The following is a 16618-nucleotide window of genomic DNA, read 5'->3' as shown; positions in this document are numbered from 1 at the left end:
TCTCTGTACTGCTTCCTTTTCTGAAACCTGATTGGTGAGGGTCTAGGAGGTTGGTGCTGTCTAGGTGTTGGGTGAGTTGGAGGCGAACACATCTTTCCAGGATTTTTGCTAGGAGAGAGAGGTTGGAGATGGGTCTGAAGTTATTCAGATCGTTTGTGTCAGTGCCCATTTTTTCCAGTAGAGGTGTGACTTGGCCGCTTGTGAGACAGCCCAGCATGACTCTAATACTCAAGGAGCTGTTTATGATCTTGGTCCAGTGCAGGGCTAGGGAGAGTTTGAGTTTTTTGGCCAGTTGGGCCGGTATGGGATCCAGGACGTGTGCTGAGGGTTTGGTGGTGGAAACCATTTTGATGACCTCTGCTTCAGAGATGGGGTTGAAAGAGTTCCATAAGTTAGGGGGGTGCTTGAGTGTGGTATCATCTTTTGTCTCTGGGGCAATTTGCTGTCTGGGGGAGTGTTTTGCACGTCCAAGGAGAGTTCTATCTTGGTGATTTTGTCATTGAAGAAATTGGCAAAGTTATCACACAGGTCTTTAAAGGCCACAACTTGACTCGAAGGGGACTTGGAAGTCTGTTGTCTGATGAGATTTAAGAGTTCTTGAGGTCTGTTTTTTGCTTTGCCGAGGGCATTGCAAAAGAAAGAAGTTTTTTCATTCTTTATGTGATTTTTGTATTTCCTTCGTATTGGTTTGAGTCTAGCTCGTAGGATTGAAGATGGTTTTTTTTTGCCAGAGCCTTTCTGTCTCCCTTAGTTCTCTTCTTTGGGAGTTTATGTCTGTGTTGAATCATGATCTGGATGGTGTGTTTCTGACTCTTTTCAGTTTCAGGGGTGCTATTTGGTCCATAATGAAAGTCATAGTAGTGTTGTATTGGGAGGTGAGTTCTGTTGCTGAGAGCTCATCAGAGTTGTTGGGGAGGAGTGAGCTTACCCTTGCCTCTAGGTCTGCAAGGGGAATCTGACTTAGATTTCTCGACCAGCGGGGGGGTCCTTCGTGTGGGGCTGTTTTAGGATCCTTTGGTTCATGTGGAATAGAATGATATGGTGGTTTGGCCAGTCAACTGGCAGGGTGTGGTCGATGGAGACTATGTCTGCTTGAGTGATAATGGCATTGAGGATTGAGCCACTGTTGAGGGTTTTCTCTGTGCAGTGTTGGGTGAGGTTGTAGTTGCTTAGGAGATCATTTAAAGTTTTGATTAACGTGTTGTGTTCCTCATTCCAGTGAAGAATTAGGTCACCTTGAATAATGTTATTAGAGTCACGGAGTAAGCATCGAGTTATCAGGTCGGTGTTCACCGAAAGAGGAGGTGTTTTCTGCTGGGTGGTATATGAGGTGGCAGAGTAATGATCTGTTGTCGCTCATCTTAATAGTGGCAGTAAGACATTCGAAGGAGATATATTTGAGGGTGTCAGTTTCCATCACGTAGATGTTGTTCTTATGTATGATTGCTATGCTCTCTCCTCAGTTAATGAGCATGCATGCAGTTGGTGTTTGATCCTTCATTCTTGAAATTCTTCGTTAGTAGGGCCCTTGGGATATTGGTGAGGAAGGCTGGGGGTCTAATGGATCTGGGGGGAGCGGTCTCTTCTGAATCCTGTGATAACCCTGGATCTTGGAGCTAGAGGTGACAGAAGTGGATGTGTCATACGAGGCCTGCCAGATCCATCGCTTCACTCAAGGACATTGTGGCTATGGTTCTTTTTGGTCTCTGATTCAGGTTCGGGAGGGGGGTTGTGGACCAGCTGAGCCAGTGGGACTTGTGAGGTCTTTATTGATTCGAGTTGGTGACTTAGGGTTTCGGATAAGTTTGTTGGATGGGTTTTTGGGGTGTGGTGAGGTTCAGTAGGATTTCTGAGAGGCCCATTATTACCGTTTCAAGCTGGCTTTCCAGCAGGGTAAGCCTCTGGGTTGTCACTCTGGTGGAGTGTGTGGGGTCAACTTGGAAGGTCAATGAGGTTCTTGTTCTATTGGGTCTATGTGTCTGGTTCCATATGGGGGTTGTAGTCGAGCTAAGCCATTGAGGCTTGGGAGGCATTGTGTGCTTGGTTTTGGTAGCTGGGGCTATTGGGTAAGGGTGTAGACTGGGCTCTTGGAATTGGCTTTTGGTGTTTGAGTTACATAAGTTATCCCTATGGGTAGTCCTGGGTCTGTAGTGGGTTTGTGGTGTGTATGGTCTTGGCATGGTTCAAGCTGCCATCTTTTGAGTGTCGGTGGAGGGAGAGATTTAAGAGTCAATAGCTGCGAACTAGGTTCATTGGTTGTTAGTTGGGGTGGTGGGTTAGGGATGGAGAGGGTTGGTGCTGTTCGATAGGGGGTTTTAGAGCCTTATCCATGAGTGCGCTCCAATTCAAATTGGAGGGGGGAACAAGTTGAATGCTAATGTGTAGGGGTAGAGGGAGGGGAGGATGGTGTCAGGGGGGGTTGCATATCTTGGCAAAGGTCTTGTGTTTGCCTTGTGTGCTCTCGAAGAGGGGTGGTCTATCGTGGAATAGGGAATCGGGCGGGCGGGAGCTGTGTAGATGCGCTGGGGCATTGCGGAGTGAGGGGAAGAGTGAGTCGAAGGCTTCCAGGTTGTCATTACTGGCTTGGATCATGACTGTGCCGTTGGTGTAGATGGTCACTGTGGTGTTGCCATTACGTTTAAGGCGGTTTGGAAGTGTGATCGTTAGTTTGCAGCTCTGAGGGGTGTTAGTTGTTTTAGATATGTTCAGATGTGTTTTGAGGATGTTGTTCCAGTTAGCAGGTCTTATAGTATGGAAAATGAGGTCTATTTTTAGCTGGCCTTAGGAGGAGCAGTGGTATATGTTCATGAATAGAGTTTCTGGGTACTGTCTAATCAATCTGTATTTGAGGTTTCTATTTGCTTTTGGTGTGAGGTTGGGGGGAAGGTGATGGAGTGTGGTTTCATTCCGTTGGATGTGGGAGGGCGGAGGGGGCCAGAGGTGGGAGGTGACATTTTTAACCTGGTTGGGAGGGTGTAAGGTTCCTCAGAGCTGTGTTCAGTCTAATTTGTGGAGACGGTATGAATTAGCAGGGGTTTGTGGTAAGTGGCCTTCTCCATGTTTGAGTAGGATTAGGGGAGGGGTTTATTTTTCTTTTATATCAAAAGAGCTTAACCTTAGATCCATAGATGCCTCTCTGCTATTTCTTCTATCTTCAGGTGGGGTCAGGTTGCTGGGGCAAAGTCAGGTGGGAGGGAGCAATTACTGGGGGGGTAGAGGGAAATGGGTTTGTGTGGCGTGTCTAGTTTCCTCTCATTAGTGGTTAAGTTGTAGTTGCGTGTGGTGAGTGACTATTGTGGCTGGCTTTTCTTAGCTGCAGTATGTCTTCCTCTTGGGACAAACAGTTGTTTATTTTGTCTAAAACAGGGAATATTTTTTTTTTGCGGAAATGGTGATTTGAGGACATGCGGTCTCCATCTTTGGGACAGGCACCAGGTTGTGATGAAGAGATTAAGTAAGCTATGCCTCCGTTTATAAGGCCAGCAAGTCCAGTCTAGAATTGATTGTCTGTTTAGGGGGGAGGTACACGTAGATTTGGTGAGGGGAGTTTAGGTGGTTAGTTTGTCAGGGGAAGTCCGGTGAGTTTATGATGTACTGGAGATAAGGGGCAGGCGACTGCCACCTTGGGGATGGGCCCCAGGTATTGGTGGTGAGATGGGGTATGCTATGTATGCTGTGCCTCCCGTTCTTGGGGCCAGCGTGTTTGGGGTAGATTGGTTGTCCGGTTCAAGGGAGGAGTCTCGTCAAGGTGTTCGTGAGAGTTACAGGGGTTGATCCGTGGGTGGGAGTCGGGTTATCTATATGCTGCCGCTATCCTGGGATTTCTCACAGAATATGCTACTTTGTCCTGTTCCGTGTTCCAGTTATTGGTTGTCAGGGTCGAGGGAGGTGAGGAGTCTCGTCGAGGTGTTGGTGAGAGTTTCGGGGGATGATCCATATGTGGGAGCCGGGTTATTTATTTGCTGTTGCCATCTTGGGGTCAGGCAGGAGGAGGTGTGCATTATCTCTCCCGATCCTGGGAATTCACGCTGACTATGCTTCTTTTCGTTTTTTGGGAATGCGCGTCTGCTTAAGCTACAATGCATCTTTCCGCGTTCTGGTGAGTAGACCCTTTCTTGCTAATTTTTCGGGTACTCACAGGAGTTGGTTTCTGTGGGGGTTGGGAATTATTTCTGCGACCAGTTTCAGTGTCTTCCGCTTTTCTTGCTCGCCTTTTGAGGCTTTAATTTTTCGGTGTTTTGTTAACAACGTTTGTTATCAGCATTTCAATGCTTGTTATCAGTATTTCTGACTCCTTGCGGGTCCAAGTGTGAGTGACCGGGATCATTAGTTGTGGAGTCTGCTGAGTCGGCTGGCTACCCAATCCTCTCCAGGGCAGGGGCAGCTTGTTTCGGGTCTTGTCGGATAATCCAGTACATGATTCTGGGTCATCTGCTTGGGATACATTGGGAGTATGATTCACAAAGTCAAGGTCTGCATTCTCCAACATTTAAGGGACATTAAGAACCAGGACAGAAATTATCCCATGGCAAAACATTTTTGGGAGAAGCATCAAGGTGAAACTAAATGCTTATGTTACTATGCCATCAAACCCATTAAAACCCATCTCCATAAAGGAAACAGGGAACTTGAATTACAGCGATGGAAATCGAAAATGATCATCTTTTTGGGAACAGAAGAGCCATGGGGCCACTATCTTGAGGCTGAGGTACATGTCCACATATGATTACTTTAATCAATGGGCAGCTCTGTTGTTGAGAGTGAACTTGGCCGTGATAAGTGCTCTTTGAATGTATGGTGTGACAATGCAAAAATGCAGTTTTTATATCGCAACATCCATTGCAATGCATGATTTTACATCGCATGTCTGTGATGGAAAGTTCTGGAATCGGCAGGGAGCCTCGTACTTCCACCCACCCAGCATTTCCCAATGTCTCCTGATACAAATGGGACATCACTTGTGTGGGTAGGCCTAGGGCTTACGACAGGAAACTGCCCATCATGCAACGTGGACACCATATTTTCCCGTGGAATCTGGGGGAAGCCACAAACTTCCACACACCCAGCATTCCCCCAAGTCTCCCGATAAAAGTGGTACCTCACTTGTGTGAGTAGGCCTGGTGTCCACAACAGAAAGTGGCCCAAAACGTATTGTGGAGGCATCAAAAATGATCATTCACAAAACAACCTGTTTTTTCAAGGTGGTAACCTGCATTTTTGGCCTTGGGCTCAGCAGACATGTAGAGAAACCTACCAAACCCAGACATTTCTGAAAATTAGACAACCAGGGTAGTCTAAGAATGTGTGGCTTGCATGGATCCCCCAACGTTTTCTTACCCAGAATCCCCTGTAAAGCTCAACTTTTACTAACAAATCACATTTTTCACACATTTCTGCATGGGATTCGCTGTGCTGGCACAAATTTCCTACCACCCAATGATCCCCTTGTTCTCCAGAGTAAAATTATACCTAGGACTGGAGAGATGAAACGCCCATATGTATATCCTCATAACTAAAGAAAAGAGAAAGAGAGACAGCAGGAACAAGACTAAATGGACTTATCCAATGTGACATCAGCCGATATGCACATGTAGTTCCTCGCCCTTATTGAGGCCTCCTAGGGAGTTACTACCAAGCAAGATAATGTATTCAGATTCCACTAGTCTAAGCTTCTTCTCCACGATGGATGTTCGGCAGTATCCTGTCAATGCCAAGATAAATAGTAGGTAGGCATTGTGATTATAAACTCTTGCCTAGTGTCTGGCCACTGGGTAATTCACATCCATATTTTTTATAGCTCTATAATGTTCCAATACTCTCTTTTTAACTGGGCAGATAATGCTTCCCACTTAGCGCAAGCCACACGGACAAACCAGAGGATATATCATCAAATAATTCTCATATGTTACAAACTTATTAATGTAGCATGTTTACCTGTGGATAGTGTATACTATTTTCTATTTGTACTGTTTGTGAAGGCTTTACATCTCCCATATTGGTAGAAACCCATTTGCTCGTTCAGCCACCCTTGTTTCTCTACAGAGGCTCTAGTATAACTGTGAACCAGATATTCACATAGGGATTTAGATTTACGGTATATCACTGATGGGTATGGTGGCATAATTTTACCGATGACTGGATCTGCTGCTGCGAGACGTGGGGCGTCTGTTGACCCCTGTCCCTTTTTTCCTGCCCGCTGGTCATTATTCGGGGCCGTGTCTTTGTTGGAGCTTGCTTGGGGCTGCCTGCTTGTTGCCTGCCCCACCGCCGCTGCCTGAACACCGGAAAGCGTGGCCGCAGAGCGGGGAGACTACATTCCCCAGAGACCTTTGAGCCCAGGACGCCACGCACAACATCCTCGTGCCTGGTGGCGCTTAAAAGTGACATCAATCTCTGACGGACCTGGGGCTCCGCTACTGCAAGACGTGGGGCATCTGTTGAACCCTGTCCCTTTGTTCCTGCCCGCTGGTCATTATTTGGGGCCGTGTCTTTGTTGGAGCTTGCTTGGGGCTGCCTGCTTGTTGCCTCCCCCGCTGCCGCTGCCTGAACACCGGAAGGCGCGGCCGCAGAGCGGGGAGATTACATTCCCCAGAGCCCTTTGAGCCCAGGATGCCACGCACAACATCCTCGCGCCTGGTGGCGCTTAAAAGTGACATCATTCTCCCACGTCGCGGGCAGCGCCGGGAGAAGCCCGGGAGAAGGGAGAGACCGTCCTAGGCCGTCAGAGGCCGGAGGAGGATGGGTGGGGCACCCCCTTAACAAGGTCAGAAGATTGTATGTGTGACATTTCAGAACCTACATTCCTTCCATCATTCTAGCAGTTGTGTACCAACAAACAGTGGCATTGGGTAATTTGTGGCAGGGGTGTTTCAGGTTATTACCTGGCCATGGCAAGACGCCGTGCCAAAGTATTAGATGGAAATGCATGTAATACGATCAACGCTTATCTGGTAAAAGCAGTTAGCGCCCTTGCGTAAGAAATCGATCACACTGAAAGGCGACTGTCTATGGGATCAAGTGTACTACAGGTAGACAAGGACAATCCAAGTAGACCATTGAGCCCCACTAGTGAAGCGGTTGCGGCCCCAATTGTATTAGAGGGTACTAACAATAATGATACTAATCATTCTTACATTTCGATTACACCTAGACAGTTTGACATGGAGAGTAGTCCCATTCCCTTATCATCCCCTCCGGCCAAAACAAAAAGTCTACGAAAGAAAACAACAGGGCAGGGTAATGTGAAGGCGAAACGGGATAAAAGAATTACTACAGTAGGGAATATGGTCACCACTCAAACAAGGGCTAAACAAAATTCTGATATATCGCTCAGTATAGAAGCGGTTTTTGATAAATTAATTGAGCTGATTAGGCCCTTACATGAAAAAGTGGACAATCTGGCTAGGGAGGTCCATAAATTAAGTGGGAATTTAGACAAAATTGGTTCTCGGCCATATAAGGAAAAAAGAACAAGCACAGAGGTAAATAATGTAAAAGAGGGTAATAATGTGGAAAATAATGGAACCTCAGTCATGACCAATCCTATGGCTTTAAGTCTTAGTAGTGTTCCCCTAGGAAAGCAACATGATAAACATTACACATGTGGAGATCAGATTAAGAATCCCCGTCCACCCACAGGAAGAAGTACATCCATTCTTAGAAATCAGGGCTTACAGTTAAATGAGATACCTGCATCTGCAGTACAACTCAGCAAAGAAAACAAAGATTTAACGACAATCAACACTAGGCAGATCCCGGCTTTCATTAATTTACCCCCGGAATGTAGTGCCTAAATTAAGGTACGGCCAAGTAGAAAATCACGATATGCTTAAAAAAAACTACATTGGCTGTCCAATAACTGCAACTTTCCAATGGAGGGCGCAAATCAGAATATTTTAACCCAAAGGGTGGGATGGGTGGGCCCCCTCAGGAAATATTTTGAGCCTCAGGAAAAATTTTGAGGGGGACTGCATCATTATACATTTTAAATCCTGCTCATGTGCTCAAAGTACTCTAACTAATGCTCCACCCCCATCAGTACGGGAATTTAATACAACCCTATTACCTTTAGGTTATTTCTACAGGCACCTACTGGAACTCGGTCACCATGGCAACTTTAACCATACTACAAATAATTAGGCAACATTCCAGAGGTCTCGTCCTTATTTTTCAACACCAACTTATAATAGATTCCAGGTATTTGAATCATTAGAGGATAACGACTGACATAAGCTGCCAATGGGTATAAATAAGGCTAAATGCCACCATAGGGGACACAAAGAATGTCTCATCTGAAGTATGTAAAGAGCAATTGGGACATGATACCCAGCGACCCCATGTTTCACCTAAGGTAGTGACTGGATTACTTAAACCTACCGTATTTAATATCTCTGAGGATGATAGAGTCACTGTAACAAAGAGAGTGGGAGCGAAATCATTATTAATTAATCTAGAAACTCAGCATATGATCTCTCATGTAGAAACACCAACACTTCCCCATAACGAACCTGTAGTTGTTAACACAGGTATAGTTACGGGATACAGCGTAGTGACCTGGAATATAGCAGGCCTTAACAGAAAACTGGATACACCTTTCTGGGGGGTTTCATCAGTGCAGGATATGACATCATCTGCCTCCAGGAAACTTGGTGTAAGGAGCCCATTTTTATAGAGGGCTATACTTCTCATTGGCTAAATGCCGTTAATTCCGCAGCCGGCAGGGCTAAGGTTGGCCTTCTATTGTTAATATCAAATAAATTGGCCAATTGTAAAATCAAAAGTTGTACCCCAGTGGATATTTATAGTCAGGTGCTGCGACTAGAATTTACTAAAGGTAAAGATTTAATACTGGTCAACTATTATAACAATGTTTTTAATAACAACAGATGGAAAATGTTAGTCCCACTTATAAATGAAATCGAAAGGATTTTGGCGTTATCACGTAAGCAGACCATCATTCTCTGGGCAGGTGATTTTAATATTAGTTCATGTCCATTGGCTATGAGTAATTCATGTGGCTTTAGAAGGGAGATTGGTAATGATGAAGTAGTTGATCATTTACATTTCCCTCATTGCAGCTATGGTACAGCTTTGAACAAAATGATAGTAAAGCTAGATTTGGAATTACTTAGCTGCACTAAGAATAAGGACAATATAAACTGCCCAACTTTTACAGGGAGGAACGCCAATACATATATTGACCATATTTTGATTTCCAGCAATACTGACTATTCGAACCTAAGGGTTAATGAGCAAGTGTCAAGCGATCACAATAGCATATCTATCTCGCTATTGTGTTGGGGAAACAAACATATAGCAGAAACCGACTGCATTAATGATATCGAAGCCTTGAGACCAAACGGCATGAGAATCAAATGGGCTGGGATTGACCCGCAGAAAATGCATAAGGAGGTGGTAAGGAAATGTAGTACGGAGATAGATTACTGTCTTAGAGAAGAAGTTAATCTTAACACCCTTTTTACTAGCTTTCTCAGGATCAGTGAAATAATAGAAGGCTTACTTACCAAAAGAAGCAGCGGGAAAAAGATAGCAAGCATAGGTTGGTTTGATAAAAGTAGTACTCGGGCCCTACATGAACTAAAACACGCCCTGAGCATCAAAACCCGGAATAACACCCTTATTAAAACCCAACGTGGAAATTATAAAACAACACTTGCCATTAAGAAAAGAGACCTCCAAGAAGAGGCTTGGAATAATCTTAATTTAGCTGCAGCTACAAATAATTGCAAACTGTATTGGGAGACTATAAATAGTCCCTTTTTAAAGAATGATAGTGTGCCTGAAATGACTTCGTTTATAGATTGTAATTCATGGACCGAACATTTTTTAAATATCTTTAATCCGGAAAGGTTAGTTTTAGACTCAATTTTGAGTTATGACTCCTTATGGCTACCACTACCACTGCAAATAAGTCTAGATGAGGTATATGAGGGCCTAATAAATAGCAAAGGAGGTAAAGCCCCTGGCCCGGATGGGGTTCCGGTGGACTTATATAAAACTGATATAAACCTCTCGGCCCCCATTTTAGCGAGATTTTTTAATGCGACTGCAGAAGGACAGCTACCGACATCTTGGGGCCAATCTTTAATTATCCCCCTTTTTAAAAAAGGATCTAAATCCGAGGCATGCAATTACCGCCCCATTTCCCTTCAAGATTCCTCGATTAAAATAATTAGTAGAATCATGCTAAAAAGGTTGGAAGCATGGGCTAAAGAGAATGCAATTTCATCAAAGGCACCTTGACCTCCTTATTAATAAATACACAACTGTCAGGGAGGGCAACCTGTTCCTCTGTTTCGCGGACCTGAGTAGTGCCTTTTTTTTTTTTTTTTTTTTAATTTTATTTATGAGTTTCTGATGAGTATACACAGGGCACAACACATTTGAAAATGAAATAATATACAGAACGATAAACAGGAAGAAAAAATATTATTACCATACACAATATCTTTGTAAAATACTCTCATTACTTCAAAACTTCAACAGGGAGTCAGATAGGATCCTCTTTCCATTTCTTCAGTGGGTCCCAAATTTTTCTTCCTAATTTTCTCCCTCTTTTCCCTTTTCTAGCATATATAGCATTCTCTAAATTATATATTGCCAATAATCGAGCAAACCATTGATGGTACGATGGGGATATAGGATCTAGCCAGGCTGAAGTTATACATAGTCTTAGTACTGCCATTGCAACAAATAAAAAGTATCCCCCCTTCATGTGTATGTCATTATGGTTAACCCCAAGAAGAATTATCGATGGAGACAAAGTTATTTCTACAGCTAAAACTCTAGATAGAAATTCCTCGATATTCTTTTGGGTAGATTGCAAATGGGTACATGTTGCAAGCATATGAGTCAAATCAGCCTCTGAACTTCCGCATCTCGGACATCTAATTCCCGAGATTCCTCCCCACTGAGCAATTCTCGCCGGAGTGTAGTAAAGATGATAAATAGTTTTGTAATGCTGCGCCTGTAGGGGTGCCGAACATAGAATACTCTGTCCCAGCTCTAGTGACACATGAAAGCACTCTTCTATTATATCCAACTTCCTCCCCCATTTCTGCGCCATTCTATCCTTATCGTCTTGTTTAGCCTTTATCAATTTTGAGTAAAACCTCCGGATCGTGCAGTTTGACCCTGCTTGTATTAAATCCATAATTGGAATCCTGCAAAACCCGGCTGGACCCCCCCGCTTCGTTTCGATATAGCTTCTTATTTGCAAAAACTTAAAAAAATGTCTCGTCTCAATTCCATAATTTGCCTGTAAATCCGAGAATTGCAAGACCCCTTGTGTGGTCCTTATGTCTCCCAGCATCCTTATCCCCTTTCTTCCCCATTCTCCAAAAACCCGTCCCGAAAAAATATCTACTGGGAAAGTAGGGTTCATGCTCATTCTAGTGTATGCATTATATTTGCCTAAACCAAAACTTTTTGAGAATGCTTTCCATATATTATAAGCTGCTAAAACCGTCTTAAATCGCGTTCTTTTAAAGTAACAAAAATCGGTTTGTTTTAAAAACATGTTCTCAGCTTCTACCCCCATGACTAAACCAAAAATTGCCAACGTGCCAAGCTTATCCTGTCCTTCGACCTCTGCCCCTCCTATCAGACCCAGCATATTTTGTAGGGCCGCTGCCCAATAATATAGTTTTAGATCCGGAAGGGACCAACCTCCCCTATCACGCGGCAGTGCCATGAACCTAAGAGCTCTCCTTGTTTTTCCCTTCGCCCAGATAAATCTATTAATCATATGCTCACATTCCTTAAACCATTTTGTTTCAAATTATAATGGTATTGCCCTGAAGAGATATAAAAACTTAGGTAAAATCAACATCTTTATAATATTGGTTCGCCCCACAATGAAAAGGTGAAGATTCTCAAACCTATCTAGATCCTTTCTTGCCTTAAGAAAAACTGGTGTCGTATTTTTCTCTACCAATGTATCTAAATCGGAAGAGATAATTACCCCCAAATACACCGCATCCTGCACCACCCGATAATCAAGGCAGTCTACATGCTTATTCTTAATTATCTGAGTCTTATTGGCATTCATTTTGTAGCCAGATATTTGTCCAAATCTGATGGCCTCGATTTCAACCTGCGCTATTGCTTCTGTAGGATTGGATGTAATCACTGCCACATCATCCGCATATGCGAGGACCTTGCTATGTCCCATGGGCGTGCATACTGGGCGAATCATATCACAGCTCTCTAGTCTTCGAACCAGGGGGTCAATATACAACGCAAATAAAAGCGGAGAGCAAGGGCAGCCCTGCCTGGTACCTCTCTTAATTTGAAAAGACTTAGTTAAGCCTGAGTTGATCCGAATCGCAGCACTTGGGGCTCTATATAACGCTTGGATTGCCTTAATATAACCCTCTTTGAACCCTACTCTTCTCAAGGTGTACCACAAATAGTTCCAGGAGACCCGATCAAATGCTTTTTCTGCATCTAATAACATTACAGCCATCGGGTCTCCTGAAACCTCCATGGCATCAAAGAGTGTAATAACCTTACCGGTATGGTGAGTCGTACCCCTCCCCGGGATAAATCCATGCTGATTAATACTCACAAGGGAGTCAATTATTTGGGCAAACCTTGTAGCTAGTATTTTAGAGAAAATGTTTACGTCAGTATTCATGAGCGTGATTGGCCTATATGATGTCGGCATAGTGGGGGGTTTTCCTTTCTTCAGAATTACCACTATTTCAGCGCCACCCCATGACTCTGGTATAGAAACCCCAGTTTGTGCTTTCTGTAGCATTGTAGCGAAATCTTAAGAAAAAGCATCCCAGAATATTTTATAGAATTCAATTGGTATTTGATCGGGGGCTGACGCTTTACCCGAAGGGAGATTCGCTATAGCATTTTTAATCTCTTGTAGGTCCAATGGATCTTCCAACCCCTCTGCTTCTTCCTCCTCCATTCGCACAACTGGGATATCTTCCAAGTACCTCCCCATCTCATCCAGGTCATACCCATTTTGCTCATCATAGAGGGAGGTATAAAATTTCCTAAATACCTCTCTTATTTCATCTTGACTTGTACATAAATTACCTTCCGAGTCTATAATTTCTCTGACCTCGCCTAAAGCGATCCTTTGTCTTGTGCGGATAGCTAATGTTCTCCCAACTGCTTCGCTAAATTCGTGGGTCCTTTCTCTATTAGTGAAGTATATCTTAGCTGCTTCATTTGCAAACACCTCTTCAACCTCCATTTTTGCCTTTGTTATTTTTAAAAGGGCCTGGTCTAAGGGAGCCCCTGCTAGGACGCAGCGTTGTAGTTCTTCCTCCGCCTCCAAGACTGCCCCAGTTAACTCTCCTATTCTAGATTGCTCCTGTCTACGTTTAAAAGTATTAAAGCTTAAGGTTTCCCCGCGTATCCCCGCCTTGAAGGCATCCCAGACTATTCCTGTCTCAGCACTATCTCTATTATTTTCAAAAAACTCCTTGATCCAAAGGGTCATATGCTGAATATATTTCTGGTCTTGAAAAAGCCCACGCTCAAATGTCCATATTCTAACTTTCCTGGATCGAATAGGGATATTTAAACTCATAATCAAAGGGTTATGGTCACTAAATATGCGGGGGAGTCTTTCTATCTTTACATAGGACAGCATTGAGTTAGAAGCAAAGAAATAGTCTAATCTTACACAGACCTGGTGAGGGGCAGAATAGTATGTAAATCCACTATCTCCTTTTTTTAACTTCCCCCAAATATCAGACAACATATTATTCCTTACAAGCTCTCCTAGTGTACGATATACTCTTTTCTTTCTTCCCCGATAGCTCCCATGTGATCCTGTCTCTACGCCTAAGCCGTCTGCTCCATTTATGTTAAAGTCTCCTCCTAGTATAATCTGAGGTGACCAGGAGGATAGCTCTGCATCTAAGAATTTAAAGCTCTCTGGGTCATCCTCCGTTGACCCACAGATGACCCCGAGGGTATACCACTCTCCCTCAATAAAGCATTCAACTAATGCCCACCTGCCCCATTGGTCTTCTAGTTTTTTTCTAATATTCAAATTTCTACTCTTTGATAATATTGCGACCCCTCTATGGTTAGAACCTTGCTTTGAATATGCTAATACTTGGAAGCCTAATTGGTCCAAAAGATATACCTGTGAGGCCATAATATGTGTTTCTTGAATGAATATAAAGTCGGCATTCATTTGTTTTAGTGACACAGCAATTTTTTGTCTTTTCTGGCGGTCGTTCAAACCACTGACGTTCCACGTCGCTATTCTAATCACCATTGTATCTCAAAAAAAGTCAATGTTTTAAAAAAAGCAGAGAAAAAAAAGAGATCATAGGAACTTTGCTTCAGAAATGTCACTACCTTACTACCAATGTTGTTTTCGTATTTTCGTGCAGCTAGCTTTCCCTGTGTCCTTAAAATACAAAGCAATGCTAATCCTTCTCTTAGTTGCTTATCTTCAATTGTACAATTCTTAATTTGTTGTGCCCTGTACCCCTTCCCCCCACCCCCCCCCACCCAGTACCCCCCCCTACAAACCCACCCCCCCTTACTGGCAAATAGGTCAAGCTTGACCTATATATGGCTACCTTACCCCTGGGATGTCCATCTCCCCCTCCCCTCGCACACCTACTACTCTATCTTTCCTACTTTTATCCCATGTGCTACCGCAATACTCCCTCAATACTACCCTCTTTTATTTATACTTGCCACATAGATTATATTGTAATCATTCCTATTCCTGATATTCATCATATTGATAAAATTGTGTCTGAAGTAATTACTTAACTCTTCTGACCCCTTTTATCCTTCACTTCCACCAGATATTCCTGAGCAAGTATCTCAGAAGAGAACACCCTGTGCTGCCCGTTAGCTATTACTTTTAAACGGGACGGGAACATCAAATACACTTCACAGCCTGCATTTTGAAAAGGAGTTATTAATTGTCTCATCCGCCATCTTCTTTCGACGGTGGTGTGACAGAAGTCTGGCCGAGCGAAAAAGTGTATGTCTTTATAAGACCTCTTGGCCGCTGGTTTTGCCTTACTCATAATCTCTTCTTTCGCCAGAAAGTTACCAACGTAGACAAGGATCGCCATTGGGTTGCCTTCTGTGTCACCTCTTCTCTGGTTTAAAGGAAAACAGTGGGCCCGCTGGATTTCATTTTCCCAGTTCCATTTAGTGACTTCAGGAAATGCCCCTCTAAACAGGTCCACCACAAACGCCCGGACGTCCTGACCCTCTTTGCCTTCCTCCACACCAAGAAGCCTTATATTGTTCCGCCTTTGTCTATTCTCATACTCCTCAAGCTTCCAAAGGACATCTGCTGCTGTTTTCTCCTGAAGCTTGGCAACTACATCCTCTAGCTTCCCAGTCCTTTCCTCTACCTCTGTGACTCTTCCAGCCATATCTGCATATAGTTTATTCACTTTGCGCAGGGATCCTTCTATTTTTTTATTAGCCTGCCTAGCTCTCCGGCCTTCTGCCCTTGCCTCGCTCTGCATTTGTTTTAATGTTCCAAGTAGTAGATAAAAATTAGAGCCGGAATTCTGAGTCGCTAAATGCTCCGGATAGCCATGTTGCTGGGGTTGCTGGGATTGAGGGTGTACGGCCCCCTCTTGATAGATCTGCGATGTGGCTGAATAATCCCAGTCCAGCTTCTTAGCCACCTCCTGCTGTGTCGGGCTCGCTAAATTCTGTGCTGAATCATGTACTTTTCCATCCGACCTCATTCTAACGCTCTTCGAGCTTCGGCCTCTGCGTTCTCTACTCCCCATTGCTCTTTTTGAATCTACTTCTGAGGTCTCAATTTCAATCTCCGACTTTCTGGGCTGATGTCCTGAAGAAAATGAGGATGAGGATGACCCTGAAGCTGAATCTGAATCTGAATCCAAGTATAAGTCAAATCTATTGCTTAATCCCGAGGCTGAGTCTATATTTAAGTCCATATGGGAAGAACCTTTGCCCTTACCCTTATTTTTGCCCGCCTGTTCCTCCTCGTCGTCATCAACTGAATAGAAACAATCATCAGTAGGCGAGCCTGGAATAGCTACCCCCTGCACTGTTTTTAGGTGTTGTAGTATTTGTTTACCGTTAGTAATAGCTTGTGCAATTTCAATTAGGGATTCAGCCGAGCATTGCCTGTCACCTGGTTCTCCCATAACAGTGGGCTGAATGTCTAATTTAGTTCCAGATTTGAGCTCAGGCTCAGGTTCAGGTTCTGCAATTTCGGAAATTAAGTCAGTGTCATTTTCTACATTTTCTACATTTTCAGCAGGTACCAAATGTAAAGTCTTATTCTTGTCCCCCCCCCCATAACTGTGTCTGTACCTGGGTTTTCCTAGGAGCGCTAAGGAGGTCGGTGTCGGTATCTGCGTCCTTCTCATGCTGGAGTGAATCTGGTGCTACTGTATTCTCAAGGGGGACGCCCCCGTCTGTAATCCGCATTGAGTTCTTGCTCCGGGCTCCCAGCGCGCAGTCTGGCTCAGTCAGCTCACCGCTCGTCCTCTCACTCTGCATGCGTGAGGCTACGTTGCTAGCGGCGTCTTTTCCAGCAACATCGTTGGAAGAGGGGGGTGCCTTGTCTTGTCCCTGGGCAGCCCTCGAGTAGCCGATGCTGTCTTCG

This window comes from Triturus cristatus, chromosome 11, assembly GCF_964204655.1.
Source record: "Triturus cristatus chromosome 11, aTriCri1.1, whole genome shotgun sequence".
Taxonomy (NCBI): Eukaryota; Metazoa; Chordata; class Amphibia; order Caudata; family Salamandridae; genus Triturus; species Triturus cristatus.
Note: the sequence above shows the minus strand (reverse complement) of the source record.